We start from the raw sequence: 14,283 nt of genomic DNA, 5'->3' as shown, positions 1-14,283 counted from the left end.
GGAAATCAATGTGTCTAAGAAAAAGGAGCTTGTTTTTCACACAAAGCAAGAACTGACCGTGCAGCCAGTTTCACTCGATGGCCAGCTTGTTGAAATGGTTGAAACTTTTAAATATCTTGGTACAGTTCTTGATAGCCACTTGAGCTTCTTTGAAAACACTGATTTTATCTTTAAGAAATGTTCACAGCGACTCAGACTTCTCAGAAGATTGAGTTGTCTTGGTGTTAATCCGCAGATTTTAGAGCTTGTGTATTCTGCACATATTGAGTGTATTTTAACATTTCATCTTTGTGTTTGGTTTGGTCACTTGAGTTGTAAATGTAAGGACAAATTAAATTGTGGGAAAACCCCAGAAGACTCTGGCCCACATTACACTGACAGGATGAGGAGGAAAGCTGAGAGAGTCCTGGCAGACAGCTCTCATCCTCTGTCCTGTCAGTTTGAGCTCTTGAAGTCTGGGAGGCGCTACAGAGCTCCTCTGGCCAAAGGTTCTTTCAAAAAATCTTTTATACCAAATGCCGTCACCATAATGAACTCAAAAAAGTGACCACTCCACAAATAAAACCTGAACTGCTTTACTTGTTTTATTTGATTTTATTAGATCTTACTGTACATTTTATTTATCTTACTAGGTCTTATTCTATTTCTTCTTTTACTTCCATGTATTTTATGTATCTTATTTTTGTTTTATTCGTGTGTTTGTATGAATGTTTTATGACTGTTTTTCTGTCTTTTTTGTGCTGGTGAGAAGACAATTTTCCACATCGGTGGACAATAAAGAATTATTCTATTCATTCTATTCTATTGCTGCTAATCCTCCGCCTCGGCCCGTGCTACGAGCATTCTGGCAGTTAGTGTGACTCGGGGGTGTTGACTCATTTAAACTAACATATTCATCCTGCTGTAACCAGGTTTCTGTAAGGCAAAATAAATCAATATGTTGATCCATTATATATCATTTACTAACAGGGACTTAGAAGAGAGAGATGTAATGTTTAATAGACCACATTTAACTGTTTTAGTCTGTGGTGCAGTTGAAGGTGCTATTATTTTTTCTTTTTGAATTTTTATGCTTAATAGATTTTACTGGTTATTGGTGGTCTGGGAGCAGGCACCGTCTCTACGGGGATGGGGTAATGAGGGGATGGCAGGGGGGAGAGAAGCTGCAGAGAGGTGTGTAAGACTACAACTCTGCTTCCTGGTCCCAACCCTGGATAGTCACGGTTTGGAGGATTTAAGAAAATTGGCCAGATTTCTAGAAATGAGAGCTGCTCCATCCAAAGTGGGATGGATGCCGTCTCTCCTAACAAGACCAGGTTTTCCCCAGAAGCTTTGCCAATTATCTATCTATGAAGCCCACCTCATTTTTTGGACACCACTCAGACAGCCAGCAATTCAAGGAGAACATGCGGCTAAACATGTCACTCCCGGTCCGATTGGGGAGGGGCCCAGAGAATATGATAACTATGTATGAATGACGCTTTTAACACTGATTATATACTGACTACATTACAGTAAGACTTTACAATATTAAAGTAAGAATAAACTCTGTTTAGTAATCATTTATTAACAGTGTTCATGTTAATTTATAAATGACTAAACTACAAACAAAAAAGGAACCTTTTTCTTGGAATTTACTTGAAATAAAAATAATCATGAAACTTTTCAGGGCATCCCAGCTGAGCCAGAGCTGGCTTTTGGCATACACCATAGGTGGTTGCCTAGGGCGCCACCTGCTGAGGGGCACTGCTCCAAGCCCTAAAAAACAAACAAACAAACAAAAAAACAATACAGCTCTCGACATTAAGGTTTGTCCAATTGTCCAGGACAAATAAAAGATGTGATTGGCCAGCACAGATCCTTTATAACCTTGTCTGAATCAGACAAGTCCGGTTTTCTCTCTAAAGTGGTCAAATTATTTATTTTTTCATGTTATTATGAGTCTCTGAGCTTTCCCGATAGTGCGTGCGTGTTGTGACTGCAGGCTGTAAAAAACAGCCTCATGTGGGGCTCTGGAGCACAGCTTTTCCTCAAAACCCACAGCGATAAATCAGCTGATCACCTTGATGAGGAAGAGTGGAAAGCTCAGATCAAATCCAATCCGTCCAATAAAGGCGTTTTGTCAGTTAGTCAGTTAATTCACTTAAAAAAGTGCACACCCTTACGCTTCAGGGGGTCGACACACAGTGGAGTATTTGTTTTTCTGTTTTTTTTTTAAATACAAGAACACATAATTAGGCCGATATCGGACCCGATCTTCCCCTTCCGACAAACTTAAGGACGCTCCGACAAACATGATGACATTAAAGATAATCTTATCAGATATTCCTGCCGTGTGTGGTGTGTTAAGAGCGCTCTGATTAGAATTAGTGCATTATTTTAAAATTAACAGATATGTGTTATATATTCACTTTGTACATTAAGAGTTTACATTAATGTAGTTCTTCTAACTGGAATCATTTGATTTATAAATCAAAACCATAAGTCAACCCTGCTTTCCATTTAAAGACTTCTGCCTCGTGGCTGGACCACTGTATGGTGTTAAGAAGTAATGACTTTTCTTTTTTCTTTTTTTTTGTGGCAGTCTGGCGGCCAGGCCCCTTCTGCTGGGGGCAGAGTTGAGTTCAGCTCCTCTTACCTACCTCACTGCTACAAAATACATAGCAGACAGGAGCAAAATGGATTTTATAAATGTTTTTCAACGTTACTAGCTATGTAAAAAAACATTAGCAGTCTAAACGTTATAGGAACTAAATTTAATCATGACATAATTGGTCCGATGATGGTTTTAAAACTTATCTGAAAAGCTAATCCACGAACAAAAACATTAGCTTTGATAATTATTGGTTATCAGATTAGCTGAACAGTGCCCACCACTGCTTTTATGATTGGAGAGGAACATCGCCAAGCGAGTCCAGCAGTCTCCAGGACCTACCCGCTGTGCACGTGCGTGAGTAGGCTAGATGCATCCGGTCTGGCTTCGGAGGACCTCGCCATAAAATGGAATAAAGTTTTACGTATGGCCAGGCTGTTAACACATAGTCTAGCTGTGCACATGAGTTAGCGTACTGGACCCGTCAGGTCTGGTCATGGAGGAACCACACAAACTGGATTTATTGTGTTTTTTCTCATTTTACTTATTTTTCTGAGGACTGCAGTGGAATTAAGTCTCATGTTGCTGGGCCAGCAATGACCCCCGTGCATGCAGGGACAGCAGGTTACACCTGTGTGGAGAATGTGAACAAGGCAATCTGGATTTTTCCTTCCCACTGTCGCCAAGTGCTTGCTCACAGGGGGTCGTTTTGACCGTTGGGGTTTTTCCGTAATTATTGTATGGCCTTGCCTTACAATATAAAGCACCTTGGGGCAACTGTTTGTTGTGATTTGGCGCTATATACGAGGGCTGTCAATAAAGTATAGGTCCTTTTTATTTTTTTCAAAAACTATATGGATTTCATTCATATATTTTTACGTCAGACATGCTTGAACCCTCGTGCGCATGCGTGAGTTTTTCCACGCATGCGCACGACGTCATTCACCTGTGAGCACTCCTTGTGGGAGGAGTTGTCCAGCCCCTCGTCGGAATTCCTTTGTCTGAGAAGTTGCTGAGAGACTGGCGCTTTGTTTGATCAAAATTTTTTCTAAACCTGTGAGACACATCGAAGTGGCCATGGTTCGAAAAATTAAGCTGGTTTTCCATGAAAATTTTAACGGCTGATGAGAGATTTTGAGGTGATACTGTCGCTTTAAGGACTTCCCACGGAGCGAGACGTCCCGCAGCGCTCCCAGGCGCTGTCGTCAGCCTGTTTCAAGCTGAAAACCTCCACATTGCAGGCTCTATTGATCCAGGACATCGTGAGAGAACAGAGAAGTTTAGAAGAAGTCAGTTTCAGCATTTTATCCGGATATTCCACTGTTAAAGGAGATTTTTTTAATGAAAGACGTGCGGACGGGTCCGCGCGTCGGGATGCAGCCGGCGCGGTGCGGCGGCACAGGAAAAACACCTCTGTGTTGATAACCCATTTGTAAAATCCAGGCGGCTTTTGATGGCTTTCAGTGGAGTGAGTATATGAGAAATTGTTTAACAGCTGGACATGTTCCAACTTGTCCTTAAGGCTTCCAACAGAGGTGTTTTTCCTGTGACGGAGCGTCGTGGCGGCTGCGAGCCGACGCTGCAATCCGCCCGCACATCTTTCATTAAAAAAAATCTCCTTTAACAGTGGAATATCCGGATAAAATGCTGAAACCGACTTCTTCTGAAACTTCTCTGTTCTCTCACGACGTCCTGGATCAATAGAGCCTGAAATGTGGAGGTTTTCAGCTTGAAACAGGCTGACGACGGCGCCTGGGAGCGCTGCACGACGTCTCGCTCCGTGGGAAGTCCTTAAAGCGACAGTATCACCTCAAAATCTCTCATCAGCCGTTAAAATTTTCACGGAAAACCAGCTGAATTTTTCGAACCGTGTCCACTTCGATGTGTCTCACAGGTTTAGAAAAAATTTTGATCAAACAAAGCGCCAGTCTCTCAGCAACTTCTCAGACAAAGGAATTCCGACAAGGGGCTGGACGACTCCTCCCACAAGGAGTGCTCACAGGTGAATGACGTCACCGACAGGCGTGGAAAAACTCACGCATGCGCAAGAGGGTTCAAGCATGTCTGACGTAAAAACATATGAATGAAATCCATATAGTTTTTGAAAAAAATAAAAAAGACCTATACTTTATGGACAGACCTCGTAAATAAAATTGATTTGATTTAATTTTGATTTGATTTATTTATTTGTTTAAGTTGAGAACCACAGCTCCTGGACATCATTCTGTAAGTCCATGCATGGCTGTCTACACTTTTATTGTTTTATAATTATTAAATATTATTATTTTAATATTTATTATTATTTAAGGTGCTTTTTTGGCCTGAAGTTGGTAGAATTTTCACAGACACTTTTACATAACAACATAATAGTCCTGTTGGGAAAGTGTAGGAACACGGACCCACAACAGGGGGCGCAAATGAACGGACAATGGAGTAAGTCAAAATAACAACGCTTTACTGTTGTGAATGTGCACAACGAATACAACCAATTACAGAAATGGACAAAAGTCAATACACAAAGGTGTCGTGTGGGCAGGCTCGAAGATAGGAGACGCCTCTCCAAGGTAAGACCGGAACCACACGGCTTCCTCCGCCACAGGACCCCGGGAATACTGGAGCCGCCAAGTCCCGAACTCCCAGGTGGCCACTGCCTCCGCGTGTCGGACCTGGTACTGCTGGCGAGGGAAAAAGAACAGTTAGATAGGGGCGCGTTTGCACCCAGAACTCCGAACGGCAGGAAAGGTACCTCCACCTCTCGTTGGAACAGTAAACCAATAACTAGCTCAGTCAAAACGTGTACTCAGTAGGCTTTGATATGTTACCTCTCTGGTAGAAACGATATCTCGGCAATGGGTGGAGATGCCGTCCTGCTGATATACCCCACTGATGATTGCCGTCAGCTGTCTCAGGTGATGGGTGACAGCTGTCACCGAGGCTGCTCCCGTGAGGCGGCGGCGCCCTCTGGTGCCTGGAGCCCGCACTCCAGGCAGGGCGCCCTCTGGTGATGGTGGGCCAGCAGTACCTCCTCTTCAGCGGCCCACACAACAGGACCCCCCCTCAACGGGCGCCTCCTGGCGCCCGACCGGGCTTGTCCGGGTGGCGACAGTAGAAGTCGGCCAGGAGGGCCGGGTCCAGGATGAAGCTCTTCTTCACCCAGGAGCGTTCTTCGGGACCGTACCCCTCCCAGTCCACCAGATATTGAAAGCCCCGGCCCATCCGTCGGACGTCCAACAACCGGCGCACTGTCCAAGCCGGCTCGCCATCGATGATCCGGGCAGGAGGTGGTGCCGGACCGGGTGTACAGAGGGGCGAGGTGTGATGGGGCTTGATTTTTGACACATGAAATACTGGATGGATCCGCAGTGAGGCTGGAAGCCGAAGCCTCACTGCGGCGGGATTGATGACCTTGAGAATTTTAAACGGACCTATGTACCTGTCTTGGAGTTTTGCGGAGGCCACTTGCAGTGGAATGTCCTTGGTGGACAACCACACTTCCTGCCCGGGGCGATACGTAGGGGCCGGGGTCCGCCGCCGGTCTGCATGGGTCTTCGCCCTCATCCGGGCCTTCAGCAAAGCAGAACGGGCGGCACGCCACACCCGACGGCACTTCCGCAGGTGGGCCTGGACCGAGGGCACACCGACCTCTCCCTCAACCACCGGGAACAACGGGGGCTGATACCCCAAACACACCTCAAAGGGGGAGAGGCCGGTGGCTGATGACACTTGACTGTTGTGGGCGTACTCGATCCAGGCCAGATGAGTACTCCAGGCCGCCGGGTGCGCGGCTGTCACGCAACGCAGTGTTTGCTCCATTTCTTGATTGGCCCGCTCTGCTTGCCCGTTGGTCTGCGGGTGATACCCGGACGAGAGACTGACCGTGGCCCCCAGTTCCCGGCAAAAGCTCCTCCAGACATGCGAGGAGAACTGGGGACCGCGATCGGAGACGATGTCTGATGGTATCCCATGCAGGCGGACGACGTGGTGGACCAGGAGGTCCGCTGTCTCCTGGGCCGTTGGGAGCTTCGGGAGGGCCACGAAGTGGGCCGCCTTGGAGAATCGGTCCACTATCGTGAGGATCACGGTGTTCCCTGGGACGGCGGGAGGCCCGTGACAAAATCCAGGCCGATGTGGGACCAGGGGCGATGAGGCACGGGCAGCGGCTGTAGCAGTCCCGGAGCATTGCGATGGTCGGCCTTGCTCCTGGCACAGGTGGTGCAGGCCTGGATATAATCCCGGACAGTCGGCCTCCAGGGACGCCCACCAGAAGCGCTGCCGGACAACTGCCACGGTTCTTCGCACCCCTGGATGACAGGAGAGCTTAGAGCCGTGACAGAAGTCCAGGACTGCAGCCCTTGCCTCTGGTGGGACGTAAAGTCTGTTCTTTGGTCCAGCCCCGGGGTCCGGGCTTCGTGCCAGGGCCTCCCGGATGGTTCTCTCTACGTCCAGGTGAGGGTGGCCACGATAGTGGACTCCGGGATGATGGGTTCCGGTGGATCCGACAACTCCGCCTTGACCTCGTCTTCGTGTACCCGGGACAAGGCATCCGACTTCTGGTTCTTGGTCCCGGGCCGGTAGGTGATGCGGAAGTCAAAACGGCCGAAGAACAGTGACCAGCGGGCTTGCCTGGATTCAGCCGCTTGGCGGTCCTGATATATTCCAGGTTCCGGTGGTCAGTGAAAACCGGGATGGCACGGACGTTCCCTCCAACAGGTGTCTCCACTCTTCAAGAGCCTCTTTCACCGCAAGGAGTTCTCGGTTGCCGACGTCATAGTTCCGTTCAGCCGGGGTCAACCTGCGGGAAAAATAGGCACACGGATGAAGGACCTTATCGGTCTTCCCACTCTGGGACAGCACAGCTCCTATCCCTGAGTCCGAGGCGTCCACCTCAACCACTAACTGGCGACTAGGATCGGGCTGCACCAGAACGGGTGCAGACGAGAAGCGCCGTTTCAACTCCTTGAACGCGGCATCGCAACGATCCGACCAGGTGAAGGGGACTTTTGGTGAGGTCAGGGCTGTCAGGGGGCTAACAACCTGGCTGTAGCCCTTAATGAACCTCCTGTAGAAATTTGCAAAGCCGAGGAACTGTTGCAGCTTCCTACGGCTTGTGGGTAGGGGCCAGTCTCTCACCGCTGCAACCTTGGCCGGATCAGGAGCAACGGAGTTGGGGGAGATGATGAACCCCAGGAAGGACAAAGAGGTGCGGTGAAACCCACACTTCTCGCCCTTAACAAACAGCCGGTTCTCCAATAACCGCTGCAGGACCTGACGTACATGTCGGACATGAGTCTCAGGATCCGGAGAAAAGATGAGTATGTCGTCTAGATATACGAAGACGAATCGGTGCAGGAAGTCCCGCAAGACATCATTAACCAATGCTTGGAACGTCGCGGGAGCATTTGTAAGACCGAACGGCATGACCAGGTACTCAAAATGACCCAACGGGGTGTTAAATGCCGTCTTCCACTCGTCTCCCTTCCGGATCCGAACCAGGTGATACGCATTCCTAAGATCAAGCTTGGTGAATATCTTGGCTCCATGCAGGGGCGTGAACACCGAATCCAACAAGGGTAAGGGGTATCGGTTACGAACCGTGACTTCGTTCAGCCCCCTGTAATCAATGCATGGACGTAATCCGCCATCCTTTTTCCCCACAAAAAAGAAACCCGCACCCATCGGGGAGGTGGAATTCCGGATCAACCCGGCAGCCAAAGAGTCCCGGATGTAGGTCTCCATTGATTCGCGTTCAGGTCGTGAGAGGTTGTACAGCCTGCTGGACGGGAACTCAACGCCTGGAACCAAATCAATGGCACAATCATACGGGCGGTGCGGGGGAAGGGTGAGTGCCAGATCCTTGCTGAACACCTCCGCAAGGTCATGGTACTGCACCGGCACCGTCCCTAGATTGGGCGGGGCTCTGACCTCCTCCCTGGCCTGGGAACCGGGAGGAACCGAGGAACCTAAACATACCCGATGGCAGGTCTCGCTCCACTGGACCACTACCCCGGACGGCCAATCAATCCGGGGATTGTGTTTCAACATCCGGGGAAAACCTAAAATCACACGGGAGGTGGCCGGAGTCACAAAAAACTCGATCTCCTCCCGGTGATTCCCCGACACCACCAGAGTTACTGGTGGTGTCTTGTGAGTGATTGGAGGGAGTAGGGAGCCATCTAGTGCCCGTACCTGCACAGGCGACGGTAAGTGCCACCAGAGGGAACCCTATCTCCCTGGCCATTTGCTATCAAGCAAATTCCCTTCTGAGCCCGTGTCCACCAGTGCTGGGGCCTTCAGGGTTAAATCCTCATAAAGGATTGTAACTGGGAGTCGTGTGGCGATGTGGGTGTGTCCCACGTGCACGTCTCGGCCCCCCCCTAGCCCAGTGTCTAGGGGCGGGCGTTGGTGTTTAACCGCTCGGGGCAGTCTCGTACCTGATGCTCAATCGAGCCACAAACAAAACACGCTCCGCGGGCCAGCCTCCTCTGTGTGGCCGGTGCCCTAAATGTTGCCCTACTCGTGTCCATAGCTTCGTCAGCAGGGGGAGCTGTGATCGCACGGAGCGCAGGGGCCGTGGAGCGTGGGGAGGGCGGAACGCGGTTGGAACCGGAAGGGAGAGGGACGACGTGTGCCCGGCCACGCCCTTCGTCTCGTTCCCGACGGCGCTCATTTAACCGATTGTCTAATCGTATGACAAGATCGATAAGCCCATCCAAATCCCGCGGTTCGTCCTTAGCCACCAGGTGCTCCTTGAGGACCAATGACAGTCCGTTTACGAAGGCGGCGCGGAGGGCAGTGTTATTCCAGCCGGACCTCGCAGCCGCGATGCGGAAGTCGACTGCATAGGCAGCTGCGCTCCGGCGCCCCTGTCTCATTGACAGCAGCACGGCTGAAGCGGTCTCTCCTCTATTAGGGTGATCGAACACTGTTCTGAGCTCCCTCACAAACCCATCATATGTCAGAAGGAGCCGTGAACTTTGCTCCCAGAGCGCTGTAGCCCAAGCGCGTGCCTCACCACGAAGCAGATTTATCACATAAGCTACTTTGCTAGCGTCGGTCGCGTACATGACGGGACGCTGTGCGAAGACGAGCGAACACTGCATAAGGAAATCCGCGCACGTCTCCACACAGCCTCCGTACGGCTCCGGGGGGCTTATGTATGCTTCAGGGGTGGTGGGGGGGGTCGTTGGACAACCAGTGGAACGTCGCTGTCACGCACAGGGTCTACGGGAGGGAGAGCCGCAGCGGCGCCCGGAGGGCGCGCTTCCACCTGCGCGGCGAGAGCCTCCACCCTGCGGTTCAGGAGGGCGTTCTGCTCGGCCATCAAGTCTAACCGAGTCGTGAAAGCGGTGAGGATCCGCTGCAACTCACCGATTACCCCTCCTGTGGACGCCTGTGCGCCTTGTTCTTCCATTGGCCGTCAACAGCCGGTTGACGCCCCTCGGGATCCATGACGCTGGCCGAGATATCCTGTTGGGAAAGTGTAGGAACACGGACCCACAACAGGGGGCGCAAATGAACGGACAATGGAGTAAGTCAAAATAACAACGCTTTACTGTTGTGAATGTGCACAACGAATACAACCAATTACAGAAATGGACAAAAGTCAATACACAAAGGTGTCGTGTGGGCAGGATCGAAGATAGGAGACGCCTCTCCAAGGTAAGACCGGAACCACACGGCTTCCTCCGCCACAGGACCCCGGGAATACTGGAGCGCCAAGTCCCGAACTCCCAGGTGGCCACTGCCTCCGCGTGTCGGACCTGGTACTGCTGGCGATGGAAAAGAACAGTTAGATGGGGGCGCGTTTGCACCCAGAACTCCGAACGGCAGGAAAGGTACCTCCACCTCTCGTTGGAACAGTAAACCAATAACTAGCTCAGTCAAAACTGTGTACTCAGTAGGCTTTGATATGTTACCTCTCTGGTAGAAACGATATCTCGGCAATGAGGTGGAGATGCCGTCCTGCTGATATACCCACTGATGATTTGCCGTCAGCTGTCTCAGGTGATGGGTGACAGCTGTCACGAGGCTGCTCCCGTGAGGCGGCGGCGCCCTCTGGTGCCTGGAGCCCGCACTCCAGGCAGGGCGCCCTCTGGTGATGGTGGGCCAGCAGTACCTCCTCTTCAGCGGCCCACACAACAAGTCCACATCCTTCCCAGCACTGTGTGTGCAAATGCGTCATCATTTCAGCCACAGCAGTGGCACTCAACATCCGTGAGAGTGCCACACGGCATTCGCATGCAAATCATTGCACCTGCAAAGGCCATGCCAGTGTCGTTCAAATTTCCTGTGTGTGGTCCATGGCATGTCAGTCGCTCTCACAAAATATGTGTGGGCTGCTCGAGATGTGTGGCCATATTTTCAACGCCACTCCAGACAACATTCAGCAGACACTCGGCCGCCATGCACGATCATGTTGGGAGGACCAATTCAGTGAGATTCCACATGAAAAAGTTGTCACCTGTCACTTGTCTCTGCCTCCTCTCCACCAGTTGTGCCCAATGAGATACTACCCTAAAGACTTAATGCAACATTTCTGCTAAACCCACTGAATAATGATGTCTGCACTACAAGCACATTTTGACTGTTTCATTTCACCTCCATTCTGTTTGTGTCGAGAGGCAAAGAAAAATATTGTTGTCAAAGTCGAAATACTTATGGTTTGTGTCTGTGAATTAATTTAGATTATTGCAGTGTGGCAGCAGGCGGGCTTTAAGCAGGGTCAGTGCTGATGAAACACCTGGTGGGGGGGGGGGGGGGGGGGGGGGATGTGATGGTCTGACTCACCAGCTGATATTAGTCAGACCTGTGGGAAGTGCGTGATGGAAGGTGGAGAGACGGCAGAATGCTACAAGACTGAACTATCTACGAGGGATGATTGTAAAGTTTTGAGCCTGACCAAGAAGAAACCACAACTGAATCAATGTAATGCTTTATTTTTCAACATAATCCCTATGCAAGTCCACACACTTTATCCAGCATTGCTGCAGCACCTTAATACTCTTCTCATACAAGGTCTTATCCTGGAGCTCAAGGAAGTCATCCACTGCAGATATGACATCATCAGTATTATAATGAGGTTCATGTTTGGAAACATGTCTGAAAGAGCCAAATCCAGGAAATAAGGTGAATGTGGAACAAGTTTGAATAGCAACACTGTGGTCACTGCTACTGAGCAGTGACCACAGTGTTGCCTGCTATTCATGGCTTAGTGGTTAGCACTATTGGCTCACAGCAAGAAGGTTGCGGAATCACTTCCTGCTTGGGTCTTTCTGTGTGGAGTTTGCATGTCTGTGTGGGTTTCCTACGGATGCTCCGGTTTCCTCCTACAATCGAAAACAAGCTTATTTAGGGTCTGCTCCGTTTTCTGCCCCTGACCAGTGCAGTGTCTCTACATCTGAAGTTGGTCCTGAGTGTTAGACTGTGGCTGCCCACTAATGATAGCGGTTGGATTGTGTCTAGCTGTTAATAGGGAGAATGCACAGGACACGCTCAGAAAGTAAACAAAGGTTCAGAATGCCAGGGAATAAATGTTGTGTCCTTGGATGTTTCAATAACCATCTCAAGGATTAACATGGAAGTTCTATGCCTTTTACTAAGAATGCAATGCATCGAAACAAGTTGATTCACAATACTGGAAGGGGTGGAAGTAAGAGAAAGTTTAGTAAGTTCAAACCTGCATCAACCCACTGAGTTTACAGCAGCCATTTTGTAGAGGGGAAGAAAACTTACATGATAGACACACAGCGGTTTATCCACTCAAAGCTGAAATATGGAGTATGGAAACTGGAATACAGTAGTTTTGTCCACAACTTGCAACAAAATTGCAGCAGCCATATTGATGAGTAACTTAGTAAATGTTCACTGAAGTGTACTCATGAAGATGCGTAGCCAAGATTATCCCCATTACACAGCTTTTTTTCCCCTGTGGAAAGGCAAATATTATGCATTTTATAAATTGATATATAACCGTGAAAGACGTGCAATTTAACTCCATCACTCACAAAGTAATAACTCCGAGAAGCAAGATATATACAGTCAGTCATAAGTGCTAGTCATTCTGAACTTACCTCTCTATCAGATCTTTTTCTTGCCTTTTAACTTGCAATTCAGACATTCTTTTTAGTTCCGCTACTGTTGCTGCTTCGAATGGTGAATAACTTGGCATACATTTGTGCCTCATTTCTAAGCAAGCACTGGGAAACTGAGTGCAGAAAAATATGTTGTGTGAGCACACAAATCAAATTTTTAGGACAAATTAAATGCGCTGCCAGTCTGTAGTATGCTCATTCAAGGAGTCTCTCTAACTTCATCTGCGTGGTCGCTCCAACTGTGCACATCATTTGTGCCACAAAGTCAACCACACCATGAATAACAGCTGCAGGTACATCATCTGGGTCCAAAACTGGCTTAAAAGTACCGCATCACCCCCTTTGTTTCCATCCATGGACACCACGACAGTCAGCTTGATTGCAGTGCACGAGGGCTATTTCAGGTCATGCAGGCATGTGCACTGACACATGCATTCCTGCTATTAGGTTGGGTTTAAATGCAGTGGACAAATGTTGTATGTATGTACAATGATAATAAAGGCCTTTCTTCTGTTAATGCCTAAAAGGAAACACGTTCAAAGTGTGAATCCAATGGAGGAGAGGAAAAAGTCTACACTTTAACGGAAGGACACACACAGTGCGGAGTGACAGCTGTGACTGACGTGGTCAATAAGGTGGGTAGGATTCAGTGCGAGTAGCCATAGCCACAATATTGATCTAAAAGGAGAGGTGGGGGAGGGGGGCAGTGAGCTGTGCATATGACCTCCTCTGGTGTCTTAGACTGACTGCAAGTCAAAGATTGCCTAGAGGACAGACCTATTTACAGATGAGAATTTGTAGTTTCAGGAAGTAGTTGAAGGAAATCCTGATTACATTCCACTGCTGATCTATTACTAGAAACCCTCATGAAAAGCACTCTAGATGTGCCCTTGCTTCCAAGGACCTCAGAGGGTTCAAATCAACTCCCAAACCTGCCAGATTTTAGAAGATACTTTCTTCAAGCAGTGGTACAGCCTCATTCAAGAGCATCATTGCTGGTAGCATCATTCCTCAGAGATAAGAATGACAGCAAGACCCCTTCTTCACCGGAGGTTAAACCTTTATGGAGGACTTGTGGGCCGCTCTTAAACCTGAGATTTACAGTGAGGGAAAAAATACACTTCTTTGAACAGTATTTAGAAGGCTGTGGTCACTGCTGCACACACAAAAAAATTATCAACAGTTAGAAAAACTGTTGATAAAAGTTGATAAAAGTCCACGGATGGAAGGATCATGGCAGATGAAAAGAAGAGTGGCCATACTGGTCAATGAATATTTTTGAAATGTCCAAAGTGTTTGTTAATTTTGAGTAGGTATTTGTTAAACTTACTCCAATACAATTAAAGAAGTGAGATGGGAAATTTTTTGTTTTCCATTACCTGCACAGTAATTCTGCACACTAGGGCTCTATATCATTTCTCAAAACATGCGTCACTGGATGTCCGATACTGGATATGTGCTGTATCTATGCATTTATGTGCTTTAATACTGCTTATATTAATTTTATTTAAATGTCTGCATAAATTGTTTGAAGTGGTGTTAGTGTGCAACCCAGCTTTTTAACTACTTCAGTTACACTACTTAAAGTGTGTTCTATTA

The 14,283-nt window shown here is 48.6% G+C and overlaps 1 protein-coding gene across 1 annotated transcript in view; it reads right to left on the bottom strand.

Moving 5' to 3' along the window:
• Positions 1-14,283, bottom strand: part of adcy5 (adenylate cyclase 5) — a 365,757-nt gene that overhangs the window by 138,514 nt on the left and 212,960 nt on the right.

Source organism: Thalassophryne amazonica, chromosome 14 (assembly GCF_902500255.1).
Source record: "Thalassophryne amazonica chromosome 14, fThaAma1.1, whole genome shotgun sequence".
NCBI classification, from domain to species: domain Eukaryota; kingdom Metazoa; phylum Chordata; class Actinopteri; order Batrachoidiformes; family Batrachoididae; genus Thalassophryne; species Thalassophryne amazonica.
Note: the sequence above shows the minus strand (reverse complement) of the source record. Positions and strands in the feature narration are given on the sequence as shown.